The sequence below is a fragment of the Corapipo altera genome, unplaced genomic scaffold (genome assembly GCF_003945725.1).
Source record: "Corapipo altera isolate COAL_440 unplaced genomic scaffold, ASM394572v1 239, whole genome shotgun sequence".
Lineage (NCBI taxonomy): Eukaryota > Metazoa > Chordata > Aves > Passeriformes > Pipridae > Corapipo > Corapipo altera.
In genome coordinates this window covers 209,569-233,801 of record NW_020884938.1, presented here as the reverse complement: position 1 = coordinate 233,801, position 24,233 = coordinate 209,569, and the positions used below count along the sequence as shown (strand labels likewise).

At 44.4% G+C, this 24,233-nt stretch overlaps 1 long non-coding RNA gene across 1 annotated transcript in view; it reads left to right on the top strand.

Annotated features, from left to right (window-relative positions):
• LOC113955411 overlaps positions 1–24,233 on the top strand; it is a 94,096-nt gene that overhangs the window by 50,849 nt on the left and 19,014 nt on the right. Inside the window, exons 2-3 of the long non-coding RNA XR_003530540.1 lie at positions 4,306–4,452; positions 19,468–19,530. This is a non-coding gene — a long non-coding RNA (uncharacterized LOC113955411). The remainder of the gene's footprint in view (positions 1–4,305; positions 4,453–19,467; positions 19,531–24,233) is intronic.

Sequence of the window (24,233 nt, the reverse complement as noted above, 5' to 3'; positions counted from 1 at the left end):
CCGGGCCCTGTGCGGGGCTGCGGGAGGGGCTCGCCGGGCCCGTCGCTGCCCCGCGCACAACATGGCCGTGCTCCGGCCCGCCCGCGCTCCCCGGGGATGCGCGGCTTAGTTAGGCTTACTTCCCGCCCTCCTTTTTAGCCTTGTTTTTTTTTTTTTAATTATTATTTTTTAAATGTCCTTTCCTTCTCCCGCCGCTGGGCCCGCTGTCCGCTCAGGGCAGCGCACGAGTGTGTAAAAGCCCCCCGCCAGCAGCCAGTGTAATGAGTGGCGGTTCTGCAGAGCCTTTATAAACGAGGAGCAGCCCAAGATGGGAGGAGGCAGCGCGGAGCGGAAGGGACCGGGAATGGGGATGAGCGGTAGGGATAACAAAGAGTCAGGTGCAGGGCTGTGGCCGCCTATGGATGGGTTTGGTTTTTAAGCACTCCCGGTACAATTAAATAAGCAAATGGGGAAGCCGCGGAGGCAAAACCCGCATTTGCTGCGGCAGCTGCAGCGCTGGGAGAGGCGAGCGCATTGTGCGGGGAGCGGGGAAAGAGCCCGCGCGGTGGTGATGGAAGGACGTCCCGCCCCGTCCCGCGGGACATCCACAGGGAAAGGTGCGCCTGGCTCCGCTCTCCGTGCAGGACAGCCCGCGGCCCCGGCCAGGGACATCCCTCGGACGCCTCTGCAGGTTTGCCGCCGAGCGCAGGAGCGGGCTCCGAGCTCCGCGGGGAGCTGCGGAGAGACACAAACCGGGGCAAAGCCGGGCATTTCGGCTATGATGAGGGGGGGATAATAAAAAAAAAAGGGAGCAGGATGTGATAAACAGCACTAAAAAATGGCAGGAGGATAATGTTTACTTTTGAATCCCTGGCCCGCTGCCAGGCTGGCGCTGGTTTTTAGGTTAGCAGAGGTTGGAGGAAGGGCCAGACTGAGGCGGGGCTTGCTGCTGTCAAGGAAAAAAAAAAAGGGCTGCAAATTGCTGTTCTCAGCTTTTTTTCTCTCCTCTCCTCCACCCCCGCCCTCCCCCGAAAAAAGGCAGTGCTTTCTCTGAGGCTCTTAAAAATGATGCAGAATTTTAACCATCTGCTGTACCCAGAGCTCTTCGCTGGGACTGCAAAGCCGAATTTTTGCAAAGGGAAGAAATTGCAAAGCTTTCCAAAACAGAAAGCTGTTTTTTAGGGGTGTAAATATTTCAGGAAATGCTGTCTTTAAAGAAAGAGCCTATTTAATTGCGGACCGAGAAGTGGGCATTAGCAGAGGCGAGCCGTTTTTAGGCTGTCGTGGTGGGGTTTTTGCTCCAACAGACGCAGGTGTGGTGCTGCGGCGCAGCTCGGCTTTGGAAGCGTAGCGTGAGCAGCGAGGGGCTCGGAAAGGCTCAGCAAGGGAAGCTCGTCGGTTCTGTAGCTCGGTGGGGTTTTGTTTCAGGGCTCGCTGTGGAAGTGCCCTAGATGTAGCCGAACGCAGCAAAGTCACTTCTTGACCAGCTGCGTGTGTACGTATGGGAGTAGAATTATTTAATGAGCGATATGTGGGGACTGGCGAGAGAATCGTGTCACTGCCGCGGCCTCCTGAGCTACAGTAACATGTCCAGTGCACAAAGGGAGACTATTTCTAAGTGATAATAGGCGGGGAAAACGCTTTTGAAGTGGTGAAGCTTAAAGCAGAAAATAGAAGCAATCTTTAACGTGGAATCCTTACTTCTCATAAATTAGATAAACTGTTTAAGTGCCATGAACAGCAAATTAAATATTTCAGATATCTATAAATCAGAATATAATGTTTGTCTGGAGTAAGAGCTAAGAAAATTGGAGGTTATTGCCTCATAATTCATCTATGTATTTAAGATCAATTAGCAAGTTATTGGAAAAGGAGATTGTAGTGAAATATTTGAGGCATTCAGTTCCTTTGAAAATGCAGTTTGCGTTTTCTCTTTTAAGATCCGTCAAGACCAGATCGTTACCTCAAGTCCCTGGTTAGTATTTGTAATTGTGAGGGCTGTATTTTCTTTAAATGAAACCTCTACAAATGAGTATTAAGAAAAGCATTTACTTTCTGAAGCCAGTGTAGAGGCCCAGTTAAACCTCTTCATTCAATTTTAATTTATTAAAAAAGACTGTTACAGTGTAGATGTCCTGTAGACTCTATGCATTTTTTTATTTTTAAAGTTGAAGGCTGGGGCTGTATTTTGTCACCTGTTGCCTGCACAGAAAGAAAAGGGGGGGTAAGAAAATGCCCTGATCGTGCAAGCTCTTGCAGGGGATGTGCTGTTCATCGTTTCATTACCGATAGGTGAAAAACAGCCACTTTTTTCCCCTCTGCTTTTAGGTGCCCCAGAAAATTGTACAATATGTGTGCTTTCAGACAGTGCCAGAGGAGCATAATGAGGTGTTTAGTCACAGTTTGGATGTGGTATTGGTAGAAAACAGTGCAGGAACTGTGGGCTGGATTTTCAGGGGAATAGTCCTTGTAATCCAAGGCTGCCTAAATCCCAAGCTGGTATCCAGGCAATAGCGGCACTAAATTCTGTTTGCCTTTTGTTAGGTTGTTGTCTGCTGAACATTTTCCTTTTCTTGCAAGGTCTGCAGCGTGGCTGGGCATTTCGGTGCTGGGGTTTGTTGTTTTGGTTTTGTTTTTTTCCTTTGGTTAACCCTTGGATCCCTGTTTGCTCCTTTATTGCAGAGCATCTCCGTAAATAGGAATGCAGCCTGGAGTAAGTGTGCTGTTCTGATATGGAATACAGGGCTGGGAAGGGGGAATCTTTGTAGGGAGTAAAATCTGAAAGTGCTGGCATTTCCCTTGCTGTGTATTTGGATTTAAAAGTCAGTGGTGTTCTGGAGAAACCAGTCTGATAGCAGGAACACATCTCACCTGATATTCCGCGGGTTAGAGAACAAAGATTTCTGTGAGAATAAACGTGTCTGCAAATACTTAAGGACTGGTACACTCTGCAAGTTAATTCTGTTTTACTGTGGGTGTGCAAATACAGCACTAGGCAGGCTTTGAGATTTCAGAATTTCTTACTGGAAACCTGTTAGGATGCAGGACTGAATGAAACTGGGAACAACACCTTGACACCTGGATCGCTTGCTTACAACGGTGTTTTTTGTGGGTATGGAATTGTACATGAATAAATATGTAGAAGGGCCTGGGCTTACAAAATTATTTTGGATTTGGCACGATTTAGTATACGACCTGTAATATACATTGTCATCCCCTGACAGACATCTCAGCACAACCTCAGTGTTCCCGTTTTAAGATTAATTTGTTCTTTCAGCAAGGATAATATCATAAAGCCGTGGGATCAGGTTGCTTATTTAGTTCTAAATTTAAATGATCAAGCAGCTTATTTTAATATTAATTTCCCAGACCTAATAACAGCAGAACAAAAATATATATGTACAGTTATTTGCAAAAAAAAATTGAGCTTAAGTTACTGAATCCTAAATAATGTGTTTTGAACCCTAAATATTTGTATTTTGTTGAATGCTGGAGCTGGTTATTTGCAAATAACTGGGTGGGTTTTGAGATACGGGAGGAAGTTGGTTTTATCACTTTGTATTCGTGTGAATATTCTCTGGTTAAATAGAATATGAAATGTATAATTACAGTGTTGTTTAGCTAGTGAATTAAAGCCAGCAGATGACACAATATGCGAAACAGTTCATAGCAACAATCAGTTTCCAGATAGTTCTCTGTACGGCCGAATTATCAGTCAAATAAGTGGTGTGAAATGTTGGTAATAAGAGGAAGGACGTGCTGTGTGATACTTGCTGTGCAGTGTCGTTATTACCTGTGCTGCAGATACTGTGATCCCGATGATTTGATAATCTGGGAGAGTTACATAGGCCAGGAAAGTTTTACTTTCCCCCCCCCCAAAAAGGCAGAGTTAGATCTGCCTGAGAGTCAAATCCCTAGAACCCCATGGACTGAGGAGACAACCTCAGGGGTGTCTCTCTCAGCTTGTCTTGTGTTGGCCTCTGTTACTGCTGCAGAATATATAGGCTTGTCTGGAGGTGCTCTGCAGAGCCCCTGACTTGTGAATTTTTCCTGTACCAATGGACAACATGTTATGTGAAACTCGAAAAAGAGCCAGCTGGAGGGCTTGGTTCTGCCCTCAGCATACAACACCTTTGCAGGGCTTTTTGCCTCTGGTTTGAATAGAGAGACAAATCAAGCCTACCGAATTTCTTTGAAATGAAACAGAAAATAAAAATGTGTGTGAAAATACATTGATTTGTTTCTAACCTGCCTGATTAAATCAGCAGTGTGATACCTGGTGTCTATTAAAAATGTGGGGTTCGTTTTGTTTTGTTTTTTTTTCAGGGCCTGGCTTGGAAAGTATTTTATGGTCAGTGGAAAAAAATGAGGAAGAGGAGGGTGTGGCTGCTGCTGGGAGGCTCTGGCTCTGCAGAGGGTCACTGCCTTGTGGAGATGGGACGTTCAGCAGGACAAAACGGAGCCACCTTTTAGGTAAAACTAAACTTATTTTTTTAAATTGGAGAACAAGTGAGCATGTAATCCTGTTATTGCTTGTGCCAGTCTCTGAGGGTCAGTCAGTGCTCCTCACTTGAGTTTGGGAGCTGTACTCACACCTTGTTTTGCTCCAGACTTCTCAACTCTCTCACTAGTAAGTCATGGTAAGAACAACAAAAACTAGTTTCAGCTCTGTAGAATAATAAGAAAAGTGTTTTGACTTTTTGTTTATTCTGAATAACCAGTGAGGGACTGATCCTCCAGATCCACTCTGTACCCACTTCTGGGTTTTCATTTCCATGCCTTTAGTCCCCCAGCTGGCACATGACACACAGATATTTCTGTCCATAGTTCTTTATATTATGGCCATAGTTACAGGATCACAGAGTCTTGGAAAAACTTTGTGAGAATATTTTTCAGGTCACAATTCTTGTGGGATGAGATTTTTATGGTATTCTTAGTAAAACTGTATTTTTTTTTAAGACATTGTCGACACTTATTACAAGGGCAATTTGTTAATAATGCTGATTTAGAATCTTAATTCCATACGATTGATGTTAAAACTGTTTTTCTGCACTGACATGGTTGTAGCTGTCATTTTTTTTTCCTCTGCTGCTGCAAATGTATTTTATAAACGTGCGAGTTCTACTGATACCGTGAGGGAAGATGGAACTGCGGAAACTTCTTTAGTAGTAAAACCACTCACCGGTGTGGTTACAGAATCTGCTCCCACATCTCGTGTCTTACATTTGAGCTCATCATCTCTTAATTATGTACCCTTGTCTTCCTTTGAGGAGCAGCAGTGTGTGGGTTGTGGTGAGCTGTTCTCGCAGCTCGGGTGAATTGTGAGCCACAAGACCAAAGGCTGAGTGTAGCAAACCACCATGTGAGTGGCAGTATCCCAGGATCTGACACACAGCTTGGAATCTCATAATTGTTAAATGGTTTTTGCAAATAACCATGCGTGGATTGGGAAAAAAGATAGTAAGATAAAAAAGGAACTGTATTTATTTGGTAAAACAGTGTCTTACAATTAAAGCTGTCGCTAATTATTTGTGGGGGCATGAGAGCAGGTAGCACAGTAGCCAAGCAGGGTGTGAGGTGTCCTGTGAGCTGTGAGTGATGTGCCGGTGGTGCTGTATGAGCCTCTGGCTGGCTGAGGGTGGGGGGTTCCCATCAGGCTGAGAGAGCTGGGCTGTTGCTCTGCCCTTCCCTTTGGCCATACAGAACAGAGGGGTGAATTACTGCCCAGCTCCTCACACTAATTCCTGCCAAGTCTACCCTGACCTTTTTTCCAAAAGGTGGGGTGGTAAGAGAGTGGAGGGCGAAGGTAACCAACATGGGATCCTTCTGGAATACCCTGTCCTTGTCAGGAAGTGGGCCAGGTGGATCCCTTGGCCAGTGGCTCCACCGTGGCTTTGTGCCTTTTTTTATGGTCTTTACACCCAGCAATCCCGTTTAACACTGTATTTTTGTAGTATAAGTGTAGAACTCTGTTCTTTCAGATTCCCACTGATGTCCCTTAATGATGGACTCATTTTCACGTGCTCAGTCTGCATGTTGTAAAATAATATATTCCCACAGTTTAAATTTACTGCTTTTTTAATTTAGCTGAGTAATTTCCCGTTCAGGACTGGAAGTAGGTGAGAGTCAGGCTGTAGTTCCTGACGTTCAAACTGTGTCTCTGTTGCCTTCCCTGTTGCTCATGTGCTCACCAGCATAAATAGTTTCATTACTTTGTCTCCATATGTGGCAGTCTCTTGTAAGTCATATTGTTTGTCACCTGCCCTTGCACTCCTGTGCCTGCTGTAGCTGTAGTGAGGGACTGCCACAAGAACTGCAGATAGCATTCTCCAGGAAGGTGTCTCCCTGGCAGGGGGATAGTAGAAGGGTAAGGTTTTGGATACAGGAGCCTGTTTTCCTGCTTGGCTTATCTGACGTTGCTGTGTATCCCTGACAGCTTTGGTCAACTTGTTATGGGCACCCAGGTCTCTTCCCTTTGAAAATGTTGCAATATGATCTCCTTAGCAATTATAAAAAAAATATTTACCACGTTTCACATTTACCTAACTTTGTTAAACCCCTCAGTTACCCAATACCCTCCCCTCACCTGTCAGTTTTGCCACTCTTATTTTACAGCTGATCTTTCTAGACCACTAACTAAAGGTAAAAGTTGGTACCAGCATGACCTCTGCATGCAGCAGCTACGAACCTTTCTTGTGTCAAAATGTCTTTTCATTCCTGCAGTTTACTTTTGGCTGCTTAGTTGGTTTTTAATCACGATTCCAACTTTGTCACGATTAGTGTGTTTTCTTTGTGGCCTTCGTGAGTCACGTTGTCAAAGCCCTTTTGAAAGGCCGACTAAATAATCATTTCTTCTGTGGGTGCACCCCAAGTGAAAAAAGACATATTTTCATTATGTTAGCAGTGCTGCTTTTCTCTCCATTATGTAATCCCTGCTCAGGCATTAAAATAATAATCTTTTAAAGTAGCCTTCCAGACAGTTTACTAAGTCACAGAATTCATTGGCATGTAATCTGGATCATCATTTGTGGCTATTTCTGAGGACTGCTACCCTTTCATTCCTGATAGCAGAGTGCAGATTTTTGTTGGAAAACCCTGCCTCCAACCTTGAGCCCTTCCGAAAGCCTGCATGTGTCCTTGGAGTGGCTTGCCTTTAATTTATCCCATTATTTCAGCACTTTCTGCTTTGCTATCTGCTGCTCTTTCACCCTTTGCTTGCAAAAGAATTGATTAATGGGATTTGCTGTTTGAAGGGACCAGAGGGGGAACAATTTGACTACTTGAATATCATAGAGTTTTCCATCTGTATTAAGCCTGATAACTTCTTTTTAACCTAAAAGGTACCTTTGGGTCTGTCTGGATTTCTGGACATCAGGAGATAAAGGGGTGTATCTCAGAATGTGAGGTAGGCTCACGATTGCTCCACCCCCAAAAAAATTGACTATACAAGAATGCTGTGTCACAAAGTCACGTTTTCTCTGTTTTCCTGTTCAAGAGAAGGGACATCTCGTTCTATAACTTCGTAGCGTTGTTGTTGCTTCCCATCTTGGAGGGAGAGTGCTGTTGGCTGGTGAGAAGGTGAACAAGAACTGGAAAAGACTAGGAGTTTTCACTGGAAGAAGTAATGGTTATATTATATTATCTCCTGAATACCCCAGATCAGGAACCCAGCTAACAAGAAATGTCAATATGGTCATACAGGGTGAGAAGAGATAGGTTCCTCTTTTGTATGACTAAACAGCTCAAGGTCATAATCAGCCATTACCTTTTCTGCAGTGTTTTTTGTCCTCTTTCTTCACTCCCTTTGTTTCCCAGTACTATTTCAGACTTGCCAGACAACTGTTGTGCAGTCTTCCTGCTTCTAATGTATGTCAGTAAATTGTCCTTATGTCATTGGTTCAGTCCTTATGCTCCCACTCTCCGTTGTCAGATATTAATTTCTGAGTATATTCTTTGTTGTGGTTGTTTCAGTCCAGTGCTTTTGCTTTCTGGACAAGGCACCTCTTTGCCTCAGCCCGTTCCAAAGCTGTGCTCGGTGCTCACGTTGTCCTTGCCCAGCTGCTCACCTCCCAGCCCTGTCCTTGCAATCCCTGCTGTACCGTGTGCTCCAGGACCTTGTTCTTTGGCTCTGGCACTGCTGCTGTGATGGGTGGTGATCTTGTGCTGCTTTCAGCTGCGTTGACCCCGCCTGGGCTTTGTCTCTGCTAAGCTCCCTGCACCAGAGACTTGGATCAAGAGCTTGCCCTGCCTGCCCGGCTTTATTCCTGTGATTTTCTTCTGGAACCTCTAACGTAATGTTCAGCTTCATCAGAGGTGCTCCTGCCTGAGGGTGGAGAAGGGAAAATATCTGTCTAGACCACTCCCTTCCAAATGCTCTCTTCCTCCCGGCCTGGCCGAGTAACTGATGGTAAAATCTGCATCCCAGTGAGCCACCTCCCCAGAGACGAGGAAGCCGAGGTGGAAAGCAAAAGCTGGGATCATCCAGCAGGCTGGTGGATTAGAGGTAGCATAGGAAGGGGGCACTCCTCTCGAACTGACTGTGTCGCCTCCCGTATTTTACCAAGGCAGCGTTAATTTAGCTGTTCCAAGAGATGCTTCTGTTAATGTTCATATTAATAATGATGTTCAAAGATATTATAAAAAAGTTGATAAGAGGGAACTTAATAGCCCAGAGAAGTGCTTCTGTAGCCCAATAAAGCTCAGCTGTCAGCATATGTGAATTTTCATAGGTAGCATCCTTTCAGTTTGTTTGCCTTGTTCTCCTCTTTGCATGTGAACCATCACGGAGTTAGCAACTGTCTACAGCAACAGGCACCTTCTCTGCCCATCCTCAGACTACAGAATATTTTAAGAATCTCATTTATAATAGCTACAAAAAATTGCACTTTTTAATAACCACTTTAAGACACAAACAATTTTATAAATCAACTCAGAATTTTTCAGCAGGAGATATAAAGGGGAAAATTGTATTGAGGTGATAGTTTTCACTTCAAATATTTTGATAACTTTAAAAATTACTTGAAAACAGCTGACTAGCTGTGCAGAAATTAACCTGGGTGTGAAACAGGACTTCGTTCGGACTTTGGCTCTGGAAGTAACGTGACATTGAGCTGTGGCAGCGTAAGGTGTCTCTTTTTTGAAGGGGGGTAGTGGGAAGTCAAATGATTTAGTGACTGAAGAGAGTTGCCACTTGCGTGAGCTCCATCCCTGGGGATATGACCTTTTTAATCCTCTTTAGTTAATGTATTGGTGATCTTTACTTAGGCAGAGTAAACAGTGCTGTTCTGAACAAAGGGGAGGTCATGCTTCCTGCATTACACTCTGACCCCGGGGTCGCGGCCTTTGTTCCCTTCTCAATGGGAATTGCTCTCAGAGGGCCACCACCAAATGGAGAACTAATTTCGGCACGTGCTGGCAGAGAATGGCAGAGTATCAGGTTTGCCTGGGCCGACCCTCCGAGTGGGGAGTGTGCCGCAGTCACAGCTAGAGGAAAAGGCAAACTATTGCAAAGAGGACGTGTTAGCTCTTTAATTACCAATGGCTGTGCCACTTAATCCCTCCTTCAACTAAATATACTGCTTGGGTCTTCCCTCTGTAATTCAGTTGCTCCATTCTCAGCCTTTAAACATTTTTTGGTTTACCCTCCACTGGATTTTTTCCGAAGGAAGAAGCACGGACTAGTGAAAATTAGCAATTTTTTTCTCTTAAAAGTGAGAAACCACAATTGCAACATCAGACTTGGGCCTCTGAGGTCCTTGTTTCTCAGCCATAAGGAAACATGATTATGTGTCCCAGTGGATTGTATCCAGCACCTTTTCCATAACTTTTTCTGTTGCTTCAATACACACATGCAGGGCCCTCTGAGGCTGAGCACAGGCTACTGAGCCAAAGAGAGCTAGGACTTCCTTGTCTCTGTCACTGATTTTATGCAAAAATACCTGGGCTTTTTTTTCTTTTTTTTTTTTTTTTTTTTTAGCTTCAAAAGTAGCTGGTGGCAGAATGTGATGCATCTCATTCTTAGTTGCTGTGACCAGGGAACATATAGAAACATGGAAGCTGAGATAAATTATCTGGAAGACTCTCTTACAGAAAACCATCACCTTTCTCCAAAAGATGTTGGTTATTTTTCATATATATACTCTTTTTTGCTCAGCAGTAAAATCTGTGAAATACAGTTTAATTACTTTATGATCAATAATTGTAAACACATATCTTCAGTCAACATACTGCTTTTCCACATTTCTTCGTTCTATCAAAAAAAAACCCAAACCCCAGAAAGCTCTAATTGCTGGTGACAGCCAAGTTGTGTAAAACACAGCAGGGTTGGAACTGAGCACAAGAGCTGTGAGTGTACTGGGGGGAGCTTATGTTGCCATCACAAAAAGAAGTAATTCTTACAATAGTAAGCTTCGAGGCTTCTGTGGCGTCACCGTGAATAGGATTGAGGTAAAAATGTGTCTTTGCTTTCCAGTCATTTCAAGTAAAACATTACATCTTCAGTTTCCTTGCAGTTGTATTATTTAAACCAACACTTGTAATAATCTGCTCTCAGATGAAAAGTGAGTTCTGTAACACAGCAGAGTGAGCTCTCCCAAGGGGAGCAGTGGCCGAGGAGCTGAGCCCTGGTGCCCTGGGAGTGCACAGTTGCATTCCGAGCTGAGCCCACGTGTGCAGCAGCGATGCTGAGAGAGCAGTGCTGACACCAACCCTGCTGGGGCTGGGATCCGCTCCTGGGCATTCCCAGACTCCCAGAGCTCGAGATTTGAATGGCAACCAGAGGGGAAAGGTGCATGTACTGCACCCATTTTCCAGGAGAAATAATGCTGTCAGGTTAGATACGTCTCTTCCTCCTCGGTGTTACTTAGTTATAATTAATGTGTTTATGAATGAAAATGCAAAGTCCACCCCTTTCACTATGTCTTCTTCAGTACTAATACTGCTTTTCTGTTATCTGCAGGATTTTAGGGACTAGAGAGAGCGTCAAGGCAGTGTCAGCTGCATTAATTTTGGGGGGTTTTTTGCCTTAAAGCATTGATACGGTTGTGCTTTCTTTGGAGGTGTAGTGAGCTGTAGGAGAATTTTAAAATGTGAATAGCAGCTTGGAGTTTAAAAGAAAAAAGTTAAGACAATACTCAGCCAATATTCAGATTTTAAAATACTTATTTTTCCTCAGTAAGATATTGGAACCTTACGATAATTATAGCAAGTGCCTGATGGAAGGGAAAACTAATTTTTCTCAGTGTGTGTGGAATATTTCAGCATTCAATATGATACTCTAGGATGCCATCGTAGAAGTGCCTCTTCTGAAAGCTGTTTAGTGAGGGGAGCCTTTGGGATTTTTTTTTTTTTGCTTTGAATGTTCCTGACTCAGATCTCTCGGGATTTTTTTTCTTTTGTTGTTTTACTGTTAAAAAAAAAAAAAAGCTTTATCTCTGGCAAGATTGAGATTAATAGAATAGGCAGGGAATAGTCTATATATTTTACTGCGTGAATGTGATTCCCCAGCATTACTGTTTCTGGCACTGATTTCTCCAGCCAGTGTACCTGGTAAAGCTTCATGGGAGGTAAGACTCTTCTCATTTTCTAGACAAAGATGTTACTGAAGTTAGAAATATGAGCTGCTAAATTTGGTATGAAAATTAACAGCTTTGTCTCTTAAACAACTAGTGTAGACCTGACTGTTCTGCTTTTAAGATTAAACCGTTTCTATTACCCTGTTGATTTCCCTGGTCCTTTGCACAGTGATTGCAATATAACAGCTTAAGGAGAGAAAACATGAAAAATTAAAAAAAAAATAGTGCTGTGTAACATGGGTTTGGTCAGGCTTTAGGTGTGCTGTGGAAATTATGGAGTCTGTTTTTTATATTTCGAAGATGAACATTTTTCTAAACGTGGGACTGCTGGATATGTATTCAGGCCCAGTGTAACAGAAAATTCATTTGAAGTGAATGCTTATTTGTCTAATGTCAAAATCTCTTCTTCTGCGTCTTTCCGTGGAATACTTGAGTAAAAAGAAGTATGTGAGAGTTTAAAAAAAGCTGCCTGGGTAGAGATATCGGCATGTCATACATCCGTGTGTGTGTGGTTTTTAAATTAATATTCTGGTGAGCAGAAAATACAAGACAGACGTCAGTTGCACCTGTAAAAATAAAAAGGCTGCTTCTCTGGGAGACTGCATTGCTCTGTTTTTCTGTGGTAAGAGGATACCATCCTTATGCTTTCCATGGCCTTAACCCCTTTGGAAAGAAAAATGCAGGACAGGCTCAAAATGGCGTTCTCGGTTCGGGGAGGGCAAAGGCAGGGCTGGCGTTGTGCAGTGCTTCACTCACTGGAGGGCCTTGGCCAAGACATGGCCTAGGATTTTCTGAGCTTGCTTAAGGGTTTGGCCATTCCCTGGCCAGCCAAGCCTCCATAACAGTACAGTCAGCCCGGTATTCCTATAAAAATGTTCCCCTGCACGTGCGGGATACACGGCTGTTTGGGTGTATCACAGCAAAGCTGTGATTTCCCTGTTATAATTCAAACGTAACTTTAGGCTGCATTATAAAAATATTGTGATTTCCCTGAGCAGTGTGATGTAAACTGAACTCTGAGAGCGTTCCCCCTTCCTGGGCTGTGGCAGCAGGAGCCTGTGGCTGCACACACACACACACACGTACCTGTGGCAGGTGTGCCAGGCTGCCCCCGCCTGCAGGAGGGACACGGGGGGTTTGGTTAGAATAATGGTTACTGGGGGAAGTTGGAACTGGGTAATTTTATTTCAGATAAATGCTGGAAGTAATACGGGCTTTAGACATCAGTTTTGATTTTGATACTTGGCTTCAAAACGCTTGGGAAAGCAGCTGTATTTCTGACTGAGTCAGGGAGACTCTCCGTGTCGAACCCAGTGTCGGTGTCCTGTTGCCACGAGGCAAAAAGGCTGGGGGTTTTTTTCCTGCGCAGGTTCCTTACTAAGTTCCTTGCTGGCATTAGAAAAAACACTGTACAGTTCTCTTGAAATTTTTGGTGGACAAAGAAAAAATTCATTATATTGTATTTCTTTTGATAATTTTTTCTGGGAATGTAAATTTAAGAGTTGATCTTTTAATATTTCAGTGCTTTGATCAACCATATTACATCTCCAGTAAAATGGTTTTTTGGGCCCTAAGAAAAAATGGTTAAATTGAAACTTCCACAGATAAGTCACTGATACCCCTCGAAATTTTTAGTATTCTGAAAAGGCAGTGTTTTTAAACAAATGAAAAATACAATTCACAGAATAAGTCTGGAAGCAGCTTTTCACAATTCCCCCCAGTACCTGTTTTTTTTAATATCCCCCCCCTTTTTTTTTTTTTTTTTTTTTTTTTTTTTTTTTTTTTTTTTGTGATGCTGGTGTCAGCGTTTATACTGCGCTTTATTAGTGGAGACAGTGTAGCAAAAACTTCACTGGATGTTTCTAACAGCATTTGTGGGGTTGTAATAAACTGAACTGAAATCACCTCTACTAAATTACAGCACATGTTTAATCTGTGTAGATGCTGGTTCACCTTTTAAGAAGCAAAATGGAAAATTAGGAAAAAAATATTTTCTGCATTAAGCTTCAGGTTTGCTGGCAACATGGAAGTGACCCTCCCTTTTCAAACACGTTTTTCACACCATTTAATGCAAAGGAGGTATAACTCAGAGGGTTATACCCTCTGAGAGCAGGGAGTGCCTGCTGGAGAGCAGGGAGTGCCTCAGTTTACCTGCAGGCCCAGGGAATGCACAGCCACTCCGTGGGACACCTGCCTTACTGACACTGCAGCCTGGCCCAGTCCTGCTCAGCTGCTGTGTTCAGGCGTCCCTCCGAAATGCAGGAACACATCAAACTTAATGGTGCACGTGGGGCAACTCCAGTGAGTGCAACAGCACAGGCAGGAAGGAGAGAAACTCAGGTGACTCCCAGGAAGACAGTTAATAGAACAAAAATTCTACAACGTATTGTCCTTTTTTCCCCACCTGTAAATTATACCTGCAGCTGATAGAAAGAATGTAGAAGCCTGTATTTATCTGCCCAGTAAATATGTGAATACTTTCAGTAGGTTCATTATTCTCTTGACATTACATTTTATTATAACAGTAATGTATCATTATTGTTCATGTGAGGAAATTCTTTTTTCAAGGAGAGGGATTTCAGTTTCCCAGTGTTACCGTGTGAGGCTGCAGTGCCACTGGGATAGCCAGGCTGGACTGCTCAGCGTGAGGTGCACCTTCTGGACCAGATACTGGAGCTTTAAGGCACTAAAGAGAAAGGGGAACCTGCACTGCAGAGCTGGAGCTGCCACATAAAACAGACCTGATACCAACGCTCAGCTCCTACACAGAGGGTGCCCTGTGAATTCTGTGTCCACACCATTTTGGATTGTGTCTGTGTGTGCTCAGGAATTGCAGCTATGCTGCCCATCTGAGACCATCATGGACGGCCCTTTGGATTTTCTTACAGCATATGCAAATTTGTCAGCTTTGATAACGTTTCACTACCAAAAAAAAACACGGAGGAATTTGTGGTTTATGTCATTTTTGTTCACACTGCAGTTCACTTTGTTAGGGACTGTTACACTATTTTGTAATTAAAAAATAGACACTTCATATCAGAGAACTCGGGTCACTGGACAGCTCTTGACTAGTTCAAAAACCTTTAACTAATTTAGAATATAAAGGTATTTTAAGCCCCTTTTAGACCTGAGAAATTGTAAGTTTTCATTAAGATTTCATCATGTATATTTGTTTACTTTTTGCAGCTTATTATTCTGCAAAAGTCAACATTTTCTTTTTTTCCCTGCAATATGTTCCCTTTTTCTTCCCCTTTTTTAATATTACATATATTATTTTATTTTATTTTATTTTGTAATCTCCAGCAGCTCTTTCTGCGAGGCACTGAGCAGAGGGTTCTGAGCAGGGGTGCCCGCTAGGTGAGGGGAGGGCTGGGTCTGGAGCCCCCCAGCTCGTTGTGGGGCCGTGCTGCCGGGAGAGCAGGAGTGCCAGGCCAGCATTCCCAGCGGGCCGGGGAGGGCAGCGGGCCGGGCAGGGGCCGCCGCTCACCTGCGGCGGGGCCGGCGATCACAGGCAGGGACAGGGCACGATCCTGCCCCGGGCCGGGGCTCGCTGCTGCTGCCCCGCCTTGTCAGCAGCGGGCACAGGCAGAAAAAATACCATTGCCCTCGGTTACGAGCTCTGTACGGCAAAAAAAAGAGGGGGAAATGTTGGAAGATAAACAGAATTGCGTCGGTAGCACCCTTAAAATCCTGCTGATGCAACACCCCACTTAATGCCTCCTTTCTTAAAGAAAAAAAAACCAAAAAACACCCACTTGTCCTCCTGCCAGAGTTTCACTTATGTTGGTACCAGTTTAACGCCATAAAACATCATTGTTAAAATACAGTGTACCGGAGGAAGTGTTTTTGCAAAATGCTTCATTATGTTTTGAAGGGAAGGGTGTGGAAATATGTCCTTATTCAGCTTGCCTTTACAGTTCGGATCTTTTAGAATTGTCTGTTTGGGATTTCAGTGGTTTTCCCCCGTGATTAATGGGCCACTGATCCATTGGAATTAATGCAAGTTATGCAACAGTAGACAGAACTTTCCCAAGTAACCTGCCTGCTGTGTAATCACTGTCCTCTCTCTGGTGTGCACCAGCTGTGATCCTACTGAGTGTCTGTGGCTCCTTTGGGAGCGATGGGCAAGACTGCTTTGCTTTTACAGATGGATTTTAGTAATTATTATTTTTAATTCCTGGAGAGTACCTTTAAAAAGAAAAGCTCTCTAAATGTTAAGTAAAGCTATTCTTAGCGATGCACTGGAATTATAACATGCATTGGAATTATTTTAATGGTACAATAAAAAAAAAAGGAGAATTTATACTTTTCTGGATAACTTAATCCTAAAAAAAAAATGTTTGGTTATATTATTTTTTAAAAAAACAAACATGTACCTGATAATGTTTTATTATTATTTATATTATTTATTATTTTATTAATTATTATTTATATTTCTGGTGGCTGCTAGATTAGAAACCACCCCATACTGTAAATTAACTATATTGTCTGGAAAGCAAAAAAGTCTGTTCAGAGGTGACCTCAGTGTGGATGTCTGTATCAGAGCAAACTGAGAGTGAAGAACAAGAGATGCTACTCTGAGTTAAAACAGAAGCAAATGAATTAGTGTTCAGCAGGAGAATTTATAATGAGTTTCCGATAGGCAGAACTTGTGATAAAGGGAAAGAGAGAGGTTATAGAATTATGTAATAGTATAAACTGTGGTGTGAAAATACTGGCTTGCTACTATTTACATAATTTGAGTTTATTCAGGCATACTGACTCTTAAAATATTTCCTCCACTTCCCTCTTCGGAATTCCATTTCTGTTAAGTGAAACTTACTGGTTGGACTTTGTGTAATTGTTTTCCTCTTTCCCGAATCCTTATTTTTTAGTACTGTGGTAACGTAAAGTTAGACAACTTTCAGTGCAGTTTGCCCAGGGTGGTGACAGACGGAACACGTTAATGTATCTCCTGAGCAAGGGCAGCAATGGGAGAATTCGAGCCCTGAGTGTGGAAAGGCGAGGCACTTGGAACCCTCCGGAGGCACCACAACTGTCCCTGTTAGGAGCGGGCAAAAGCAGGGAGGAACCACAGCTGTTTGCACGTTTATACAACAGTGACAAATCAGGGGTAGGCACAGAGAGTAAAGAAAAAGGAGATCGATATTTCATATAGAAAGCATACAAATAAATAAGGAGCTAAAGTGTCTGATAAACAGGGTGGAAAGTCATTCAGAAAGCTGATTAAGTACAAGTGAAACACTGTGAACTAAGCTCCTTGTATACTTAAGTCCAATCCTTCCCTAAAAACTAGGTCTGCCTGTTATTTTACATTGACATTAAAAGTTGTTGCCTGCACTCTCGCATGTAATCTCTTTTTTTCTGGGCAGGGTTAACATTCTCATTTGTGCATGTTCTGTTAAAATAAATACTATCAGGAATGTCATGCCATTATTTTTAAACAAAAATGATAAGAGTTTTAGCTGGACATTATGGCTGGCTGCTGCTGAGGCTGTTATGCAGAAATTTTGCTTGCTTTTACTTTTTAACCATCCAGGATTTAGGCACACATATCCTCTGCATCCACAGTCTATATGCAATAGAGACCAAAGTTATTAGAAGAGGTCAGAATTACTAGGTGTCATTTTACCAAAATAAAAATTTGTGGTAAAGTTACTGTTTAAATATCTTGTCAACTATGTCCTGATAATCTTTAGTATGCTTTTACTGTAATTCCCTAAAAATAAATATTAAAAACATTTTGTGGTTTCACACCATTAAAAAAAAAAGTTGGTAAGGGTAAGCCATAAAACATATATTTGGCTTACAAAAGGAAATGTTTATTCTCCTCCGAATGCCAGCGGTTGAGCATTTTCTGGAGATCTGAGACCGGAGGGAAATGTGTAGCAAAGATTCCCTCACTGTGGCACTGCAGGAGTCACGGACGCTGGGCACAGCCAGCTCCAGGAGAGCCACCCGTGCCCCCTGTGCCTCCTGGCTGGTGCTGTGCCCTGGGGGAGCAGAGGGGCGGCAGTCAGGCCTGGGCACAGCGAGCTGGGCTCGGGGCTGTGCCGCTCCAGCCCTGCCACAGGCTGTGCCCGCGGCCCCAGCGGCTGCCCTGCCCCCTGGGACACCTCGGGCACGGAGGGAGCCTCTGTCAGCAGCCTGGCCACGGCTGGGCATTTCCCTGCTGCACTCAGAACAGCCTAGGAGGCTGTGGGAGAAGGGAGTGCCTCCTGGAAAGAGTCTCTGACTCGGGAGCCCTCTGCTCCATTCCGCAGGGCTCTGTGCTGGAGAGCAGCCTCTTGGGGTGGGATAGAGACTCACGTCTGTGAGTTCCATTGCAGTTTTTCCTATCACCTCGTGATCAATGTTTAGGGGAATAAAAGATCAATTAATATATTCTTTTTCCTGAAGAATATTTTACAAACTCTTAGAAACACACGGTATTGACTTTTCTGATCAGTTGGAGCTGCCTAGATGCTTTGAAAGTACATCAGGAAAGCAATGATAGCATAAGCAAAATCAATAGGAAGTAAGAGGGACAACTATGACTTTCCTTAAGTAACTATGTAATCCCTTTTTTCTTACAGTAACATATTTTCCACAAAGAAGACTCTTCAAGGTTGAATCCAGTACAGTCTCCTCCCTCCCCCTTCCTCCCCCCCTTGAGTGTAGGGCAAATCAAATGCTTGACAACATTTTTTGTTAGGAAAGCACACGAAAAAAAATTTTGAATATACCAATAACAGCAAAAGTCTCTATATTTTTATTGCAAGAAGGAGCTTTCATTGGCTGGGTGGAATGGCGAGATGTGACGCAGAAGGACACTTGGACGGTGGAAATGCTGATGTATGCCAAAGCAGGCGCACCAAGAAATGCTGTTGCTATGAGAGAAACAGGGAGAGGGAGGGAGGGAGGGACAGACCGTGAGAGAGCAACTTGTGGAGGCCTTAGTTTTCCTTTTTGGCTTAGAGCAGAGGGGCTGCAGCGTCTCCCGTTCCTAGCAGAGAGGGTTTAGGAGCTTCCAGTGGGTATTTTCATCAGGCATTTAGAGGAAGGGAGGTTGACAAGAGAGATGCAGGTCACCTTAGAGTACAAAAGCAATTGGAAGGTAGGAGGCTGGATGTACCGAGCCAATGATCTGTGCTATGATAGATACACAAATTAGTACCGCAGATGAAGCAGCTTAGCTCATTATCCACCTGAGGGTACTGAGACTTACAATTCAAAATGACAAAATTAAAATGCAGACACACACAGACATATATTTATAATGACCCCACCTTTTCATCTTAGGAATTATCCAGCTGGGATACCGACGTCTCTTGTGTAACATTCTTAAAGAGCTGCGATAAATTCACCTTTGAGTCCATTAGCCAGAAAAGGGGGAAAATAATTTGCAGGAATTTTTTTTTTGTGTGTCTCTCTTCTTCGGCAAAGGGGAAAAAAGTTTGTGCTATGAACTTAGCCGAGCAGCTTCTGGAACGTGAGCCAAAAGGGGCAGGAAGTTGTTTTACAATAGCGTTACAGTGATCTGCCACAAATGGAAAAAGCCAAATGTTGGACTCGGCAAAGAGCAAAAACATCCTTCTCCCCCTCGCTTGCCTCCTCTTGCCCCGTAAGAGAGACAGAGGGAAGGGAACGCTGAGCTAGAGGTTCTTTTTCCTTTTTTAATTACTGCTTGTAAGTAATGGAAAGATTATCTTACTTGCATATTCCATGGCAAGCACGAGGGAAAGAAGTATCAAAGGGACGTTTAAAAAAATGCACTTGGTAACTAGCAACGGGACTTTTGGCACAATTCCTTGAGTTTGCTTGAGGTTATGGAGGGGGGATGGGAAGAAGAAAAGCGAGTCGATGCGGTACGTTTTCTTTGAAAAGGGGGGGAGAATGGAGGCAAAACTATATAAAACTTTTTTTTTTTTTTAAGGAAATGTGTGTTGATCCTCTGAAGCCGAATCCTCAGGCATTTGTGGCCCGTCCTTGCAGCCCGGTATGTTTTTTGTGAGTGTGTGCGAGCGCTCTCAATCAAACAGCAATCATGGCAGCTGTTTTTCTTCCAGCACAGCAGTTGAGCTGTCTCGCCCAAATGCTTATCAGCTTTTGACTCGGTGCCAAGAGAGTTATAAGGGCCAAGCAGCCTGAGCTTGGCTGTGCAGCTGGTTTGGAAGTAAGGGCATGAGAAAACAAAATCACAAAGTTTTTTTGTCACATACAGTATTTACTTTTTCAAATAGCCATTTTCAGCTCGGTGGGTTGGGGCTGGTTTTATGTGTGTGTGTGTGTGTGTGCTGCAGTCCGCGGTCCTTGCGGGCTGCTGTGCGACACAGAGCCGTGGAGGTACGTGTGAGTGTAAAGGGGAGCCTCTCCTCTCCGTATGAATCCCGGCAGTATTTCCGTAGAAACCGCCCCAGCTTCCCCCCCGTGAAAGCTTCGTTAGCCGCACTGCCCTGTCAAGCACACTGCCATAGCGTGGCTGCACTGACGTTCCAGCGCAGCGCCTTTGCTCCCTCCGCTCCCTCCCTCCGGGTCCCCATCGCGGCCCGCGGGGGTCGCGGCGGGGCCGGGCTCGGTGCCGTCCGTGTGCCCGTGGCTGCGGGGGATGGAAGGAGCCTGCCCGCGCAGGGCCGTGCCGCTTTCATCATCAGCTCCAGCCCGCTGCGTTTCGCTGGCTCACGTCCTCCTCCTCCTCCTCCGCCAGACTGCTCCAGTCGCTCACAAGGGGGAGGCCGGACTCTGGAAAGGCGGCCGCTGCTCGCATTCCTGCTGCAAGGGCCTCCCCTTCAGACGGCCTTTGCCAGAGCAGAACTTTTAAAAATGCTGCAAATAGGATCTTCTTTTTCCTCTGCTTGCCTGAGCCCTCCTCTCCTCTCCCAGCGTTCCCGAGCGGGGCTGGTTCTCGCTTCTCCCGCGCTGTACATCCCACTGCGGAGGGCAAAGCGCCCAGGGCTCGCCCGCTGCTCATCCTTTTCCCTCTCTCCCTTTTCCCTCCGTTGAGGAAATGGATTCCTTTGCCTGAGCAATGACTCGGGCTTTGCTGGTTCGTGTGCTCTGAGGATGAAGGCTTTTACTTGTGATTTTCCTCCCCCGGCTCCCAGTGCGCAGTGCTGCTCGGGGAACGAGCCTCTCGCTGCCTTTCTCTTTCTCTTTTATAGAAATATATTTTTAATGGCTGTAGGTATCTGCGCCATGTGAAATAGGGCGGGTGATATCCCTCCAAACCCTCGTAATTGGACCATGGCTGGAATGGAAATATTGGGGGGGGGGGGGGATAGGGGGTGCACAGGCTGCTTCGTCCTTGCAGACCTCCCCCCCTCTCTTCTCTGCCGAGGAGGGAAAAGGGGATGTGCAGTAAAATGCCGTCTCTGGGACAGGTGCCAGCTCCTAGACAAAAGAAGTAGAATAGGCGGTAAAGGGGGGGGGGAGATTAATAGGCAACAAAAATAGGAACCGAAAATCTCCGAGTGCAGCGCTGGCGAAAGGGCTGGTGCCCGACCGGCCTTTTTGCTGATTATTTTCTGTGCGATGGGTGGGAAGGAGAAAGTTGCGGCACACTTTTTATTCCCGTCTCCCCTGCAGACGTTTGGGAGCGTGAAGGGAGGGTGGAGGGCGCCTTTTTTTTTTTTTCCCTCCCTTCTTCTTTTCCCTCCTTTCTACTGAATTATTCATAGTGTCAGTGGTGAAGCCAGGACTATTAGCATGCATCAGACATGCTGTTTGTCTGTTTGCTAACATTCTTCATTCAAGACTTGTTAACTACCAGACAAGCTTAACACGCTTCTCTTTTTCCCCTCCCCTCCTCTCTCCCTCCGTCTCTCCCCCTCCCTCCCTCCTTCCCTCCCTCCCTCCTCTGGCTTCTCCCTTCCCTCCTGCCTGCCCTGCTGCCTTCCCTTCCCTTCTCCGCCGTCCGTGCCACCCTCGCAGCCGCCCATTGTTGCCGCGGGGCGGGTGCGGGTCTCTGGGCGAGGCCCTGCCCGGCCGCGCCGCCCGCGGGGACTGCGGAGCCGCATCCAGCCCTGCCGGGTAAGCTGCTCCCGCCGGGGCGCGGGGGATGCCAGCCGGGAGAACCAAGTTTGGGAACTACGTGGGGATCGGCACATTGGCTCGCGTCTGCCTGCGCATTTATGATTAACCAGGAGTGCGGGATCAACCCGGCGAGCTCCGCGCTCGTGCGGGAGGATTGCTTTGCTGGCGATTAGGGATGTGATAGACTAATATTTGCTATTGTTGCTGTTTTTTAGGTTCTCTTCTCCTTCTCTATCGAGTCTGCCCCTCCCTTCGCTAGCCTGTTTAAAACCAGCAAGCTTCATTTTCTTAGCAGACAAAGGTCGCTCACAGCTTTTATTTCTGAATGCAAATGTTCTAGGACTTGTGCCAGTCCTGCCTTCATTGAGCACAATATAGCTGCTTTCCTGAATGGCGCTTCCCCCTTCCCTTCGAGAAAAAAAAAGAGAAGGGAGCTTCAGAGAAGAAGCAAAGTTGGGCGGTGCGAGTTTTTACATTTATTTAATATTTCAGCCTGTGTGGAGCATTATTGAGCATCCCTGTGCTGAGCAGCTCCAAGGCAGCCGCCAGCCAGTGCGTGGGGTGTGTTTGTAGGGGCACACACGAGAGAGGGGCCGCGGCCGCATTGCTCAACTCCTGGCTCTGCAGGTAACTACGGGATCATCTTCAGTCACTGTACCTCAGCACAGTTGGGCTTCCTGATTTTCCTAGCAACGTGAATTTGGACATAAGTATTCGCAGGGTTCGTATTTAAATTTTGTAATACCTGGAATTGTTCGGGATCGGTTTGTAATTGCCATCTTTATCAGATATTTTTAAAAACTATTTTTCCAGGCCTTTAAAGGTCCGTAAGTGCCATAAGTGTGTTTTCTCTTTATCTTCTACGTGGGCACACGGGCACACGCTCACGCGCACTCCCACTCTCTTTCTCTTCGGGTGTTAATGAAGGAATTTATTTTAAGTAGAACACTTAAATATTAGAATAATACCATTTATAGACCAAAACAGCATGTGGACATGGATGTTCTGAGTTAGGCACAATTTGACAGATGGTTAAATGCTTTAGATTTATTACTACTATGAAATTGGCCGACCTATGATAATACTTACTTTGAATTCTTTATATAGACAAGTCCATGTGCAAATTAAAGTACCTGGAAATTAATATATTTTAAAGATACTTTACGAGGAATCTATTCCTTTTGTATATATTTCTAAAATAAAATACTTTTTCTACACTGGAAAAAAATGGGACACTTCTGTAAATTATTTTAACCTTTTAATTTTATTTATGTCTAGGATTTAAAGCAAATAACTAAAGAAATGCAAATAAGTTTGGGGGTTTTGTCCACAAAACAAACAAACAAAAAACCCCTAACCCCTACAAAATAATTGGAAAATACCTAGTGCTTATACACAAATAGTTTTAAATTCGGGCCACTGACAGCATTGTACCAAAATCATCTCAGTAGTGGCTTTGCATTAGGAGTGTTTTATGGCAACATAAACTGAAATACAACTCATAACTGTAAGTAGTAAAACAGTATTTATTGGCTGATCACTCCAAAAGTAGCTGGAGAATGTTTTAGTGAACTGTGTAGATTAAGAAAGGAATTTAGGAGCATATGGCTTGGTGATAGCTAAAATTAATTTCTTCGAAGGAGTTTTTAGAGGCCTGTAGTAGCTACACAGTACAGTGCAGATAAAATATTAGTTGAGGGTTTTAACTCGCAGTCGTTATAAAATCATAAACTGCTGAACACTCCTCACTGAGAAATTTCAGAGTGCTCGGTGGTATTGCTCCTAATGATGCCGTTTATCTAAAGAGGATTTTTTTTATCCTTAGGTTGTAATACTTGGGGGGCTGTTTTGTTGCTGAGGACTAGCAGTTAAAGGAATATAAAATTGCTTCTGGTGTATTAGTTCATTATTTTGTGGTGGCTTGCTAGAAATGATGTCTCTGAACATAAAATGAGCAGAATTGCCTGGTTCATTTCGCGGGGAGGATTTCTGTAAGCATGCTGAAAATGAACACAGCAGTGCAGGAAGACCATGTGCGTGTTAATTGAAGAGGGATTAAAATCTGTTCATTAGACTGGTGATCTCCAGGTTTCAAAATTAAAATTATTTTTAGTCTGTAATGTGAAATATAACTGCAGATAGAACTCTTCAACCCCTCAGATGAATGCCTTCAGGAATTATGCACGTGAGCTGGAGCATTTACATTTTGAAAGTGTTTTGTGTTGGACTGCCAAGATTCTCGTACAAAATGTTTGGTGCACAGAATGAAAAATTAGAAGCATAGACAATACTTTGCTTAATTAAAATATTATTTTTTTTAATAGCTGGCTAAGATGAAGTTTTGCATATTTTCAGATAATAATTGAGGGAAACAGTGAAAATAATCTAAGATGCACTGGTTTTGCTCCCAACTCCGTCTTTCTCCCTCATCCTCCGAATGGATATTTGTCCTTCAGAAGGATATTTTAGGTGTTGCTGATAAGTGAATGATCCATTCTTAACCTCCCACCTATCCTGTCTTTTACCGAGTGCTAGTGAGCGGGGAACACGAGGGCAAGGTCCATGTGTTCCAGGCCTGGCAGGAGCGCCGTGCTCCGTGCGTGGCACAGCGGCGATCCCGGGGGAGCGGGCTGATCCCGGGGGAGCGGGCTGATCCCGGGGGAGCGGGCT